This window comes from Mesoplodon mirus (assembly GCF_964341445.2).
Source record: "Mesoplodon mirus genome assembly, contig: HAP1_SCAFFOLD_74, whole genome shotgun sequence".
Lineage (NCBI taxonomy): Eukaryota > Metazoa > Chordata > Mammalia > Artiodactyla > Ziphiidae > Mesoplodon > Mesoplodon mirus.
This window is the reverse complement of record NW_028295786.1, coordinates 2,621,312-2,625,795: the sequence shown is the minus strand read 5'-3', so window position 1 is coordinate 2,625,795 and position 4,484 is coordinate 2,621,312.

Below are 4,484 nucleotides of genomic sequence, written 5' to 3'. Positions count from 1 at the left end.
CCATGAGTCTTTTCATCACAAGTCTCCATGGTCTTCTCATCACAATTCTCCAAGACCTTGTCATCACCATGTTCCATTTCCTTGTCTTCACAATGCTCCATGACACATATCATCGCAATACTCCATGAATATTTTCAACCCAATGCTCCATTACCTTCTCATCACAATGCTCCATGACCACTGTCTTCACAATGCGCCATTCCAACTGTCATCGCAATAATCCATGAATCTTATTATACCAATGCTCCATGCCCTTGTCATCACAATGCTCCATGCCCTTGCTATCACAATGTTCCAAGACCCCAGTAATCAGAATGCTCCATGCCTCTTTTCATCAGTATGCTCCATGAGACCTGTCATCACAAGGCTCCATGGTTTTCTCATCACAATGCTCAAGGATATTGTCATCATAATGCTTCACGACATTGTCATGAAAATTCTCAAAGGCCCTTGTCATCATAATGCTCCAAGCCCTAGTCATCACAATGCTCCATCATATTTGTCATCACAATCCTCCATTACATTTGGCATCACAATGCACCATGCCATTGTCATCGAAATGAACCATGACATATGTCATCAAAATGCTCCCTGACACCTGTCTTCACAATACTCCATGACTTTGTCATCACAATGCTCCATGCCCTTGTCATCACAATGCTCCATGAACCCTGTCAACACAATGCTCCGTGACTCCAGTCATCACAATGCTTCATAACGTTTGTCATCACAACGGTCCATGCCTGCGTCATCACAAGTCTCTGTGACCATTGTAACCACAATGCTCCATGAACATTTCAACACAGTGCTCCGTGACACTTGTCATCACAATGCTCCATGACTTTGTCAGAAAAATGCTCCATGACCCTTGTCATCAAAACGTGCCACGGGCTTTCCATCACAATGAACCACAACCTTGTAATCGCTATGCTCCATAAAACTTGTAATCACAAAGCTCCATGCTCTTCTCATCCAAATGCTCTCTCACCTGAGATATAAACATGTTCCCTCACTAGTCATCACAATCCTCCCTCAACCATGTAATCAAAATGTTCCATGACCACTGTCTTAACCATGTTCCATTTCCTTGTCATCACAATGCTCCATGACCACTGTCATCACAACACTCCATGACACACGACAACACAATGATCAGGGAATCTTGTCATTACAATGCTCCATTCCCTAGTCATCACAATGCTCCATGACCCCTGTCATCACAATACTCCATGAACATTTTCAGCCCAATGCTCCATGACCCTTGTCATCACAATGATCCATGCCCTTGTCATCCCAATTCTCCATGACCCCTGTATTCACAATGCTCCGTGACGCTTGTCATCACAGTGCTCCATAACACCTGGCATCACAATGCTTCATGCCTTTGTCAGCAGAATGCTACATGACCTTGTCATTACAATGCTCTATGCGCTTGTCATCACAATACTCCATTACCATTATCATCACAATCCTCCATGAACCTTGGGATCACATTGCTTCATGCCCTTGTCATCACAATACTCCATGCTCCTTGAAATCAAAATGATCCATGACCTCTGTCATCACAATGCTCCAAACCCTTTTGATCACAATGTTCCATAGCACTTGTCATCACAACGCTCCATGATACCTGTCATCACAATACTCCATGCCCTTTTCATCACAATGCTCCATGACCTTTGTCATCACAATTCTCAATACAGTGTCATCACAATGCTCCCTGACATTTGTCGTCAGAATGCTCCTTGAACTCTGTCACGAAAAGTCTCCATGCCATTTTCATCACAATGCCCAATGCGGTTTTCATCACAATGCTCCATGCCATTGTCATCAAAATACTCCACAAGCATGTCAGCAGAATGCTCCCTGACCCTTGTCATCACAATGTTCCAAGCCATTGTCATCACAATGCTCCATTACATTTGTCTTCTTATTCCTCCATGACACTTGGCATCACAATGCTCAATGCCATTGTCATCACTATGGGCCATTATATATGTCAGCACAATGCTCCCTGACAACTGTCTTCACAATACTGCATCACATGGTCATCACAATGCTCCATGCCCTTGTCATCACAATGCTCCATGCCCTTGTTATCACAATGCTCCATGACCCCTGTCATCACAATGCACCATGACTCCAGTCATCACAATGCTTCATGACCTTTGTCATCACAATGGTCCATGCCCTCATCATCAACAGTCTCTGTGACCTTTTTAACCACAATGCTCCATGAACTTTCCTTCACAATGCTCTTTATCCCCTGTCATCACAATGCTCTATGCCTTTCTCAGCACATTGCTCCATGACGTATGTCATCAGAATGCTCCATGGCCTTCTCCTCACAGTGCTCCATGCCCTTGTCATCACATTGCTCCAAGAACTCTGTAATCACAAAGCTCCATGCACATTTTCATCAGAATGCTCCATGAGACTTGTCATCACAAGTCTCCATGGTCATCTCATCACAATGCTCCAGGACCTTGTCATCACAATGCTCCATGACACCTGTCATCACAATGCTCTGTGACTCTAGTCATCACAGTTCTTCATAATATTTGTCATCACAATGGTCCATGCCCACGTCATCACAAGGCTCTGTTACCTTTGTATCCACAATGCTCCATGGACATTTCATCACAATGCTCCGTGACCCTTGTCATCACAATGCTCCATGCCTTTGTCATTAAAATGCTCCATGACCATTGTCATCACAATGTGCCACGCACTTTTCATCACAACGGTCCAAAAATTTGTCATCACAATGCTCCATAAAAATTGTAATCACAATGCTGCATGCCGTTCTCATCACAATGCTCCATTACCCCTGTCATAACAATGCTCCATGACCCCTGCCCTCACAATATTCCACGGCCTTGTCATCACAAGGCTCCATGACACTTGTCATCACAATGCTCCAAGACCCCTTTAATCACAATGCTCCATGCCGTTGTCATCACAAAGCTCCATGACACAGGTCATCAGAATGTTCCATGGCCATCTCATCAAAATGCTCCTTGCCCTTGTCATCACAATGCTCCAAAACCCCTGTAAACACAGTGCTCCATGCCACTATTCATCTCAATGCTCCATGAACCCTGTCATCACAACACTCCATGACACGTGACAACACAATGATCCGGGACTCTTGTCATCACAGTGCTCCAAGACGCCTGTAATCAAAATGCTCCATGACCCTGTCATCACAATACTCCATGAATATTTTCAGCCCAATGCTCCATGACCCTTGTCATCACAATGATCCATGCACTTGTCATCCCAATGATCCATGACACCTTTATTCAAAATGCTCCGTGACAATTGTGTCACAGTTCTCCATGACACCTGTCATCACAATGCCCCATGCCTTTGTCAGGAAAATTCTACATGACCTTGTCATTACAATACTCCATGCGTTTGTCACCACAATGCTCCAAGACCCCTGTAATCACAATGCTACATGCCCCTTTTCATCTCAATGCCCCATGAACTCTGTCATCACAATGCACCATGTCCATTATCATAATGCTTCAGTCTATTGTCATCACAATGAAATCAAAATTCTACATGACCTCTGTCATCGTAATGCTCCAAAGCCTTGTGATCACAATGTTCCATAACACTTATAATCACAACACCCCATGACGATCATCATCACAATTATCCATGGCCTTCTCATCACCATGCTCCATGACTTTTGTCATCACAATTCTCAATACACTTGTCATCACAATGCTCCCTGACACTTGTCATCATAATGCTCCTTGAAACCTGTCACGAAAAGGCTGCATGCCTTTTTCATCACATTGCCCCATGCCGTTTTCATAACAATGCTCCATGCCATTGTCATCAAAATACTCCACAAGATTGTCATCAGAATGCTCCATGACCCTTGTCATCACAATTCTCCATGCACTTGTCAGCACAATGCTCCCTGACCCTTGTCATCACAATGCACCAAGCCATTGTCATAACAATGCTCCATTACCTTTGTCATCAGAATCTTTCATGAAACTTGGCATCACAATGCTCCATGCCATTTTCATCACAATGGGCCATTACATATGTCATCACAATGCTCCCTGACACTTCTCTTCACAATACTGCATGAGCTGGTCATCACAATGCTCCATGCCCTTGTCATCACAATGCACCATTCCAAATGTCATCGCAATAATCCATGAAACATATTAGACCAATGCTCCATGCCCTTGTCATCACAATGCTCCATGCCCTTGTTATCACAATGCTCCATGACCCCTGTCATCACCATGCTCCGTGACTCCAGTCATCACAATGCTTCATGACCTTTGTCATCACAATGGTCCATTACCTCATCATCAACAGTCTCTGTGACCTTTTTAACCACAATACTCCATGAACTTTTCATCACAATGCTCTTTGAGCCTTGTCATCACAATGATCTACGCCTTTCTCAGCACAATGCTCCATGCCCTTGTCATCACAATGCTCCATGACCC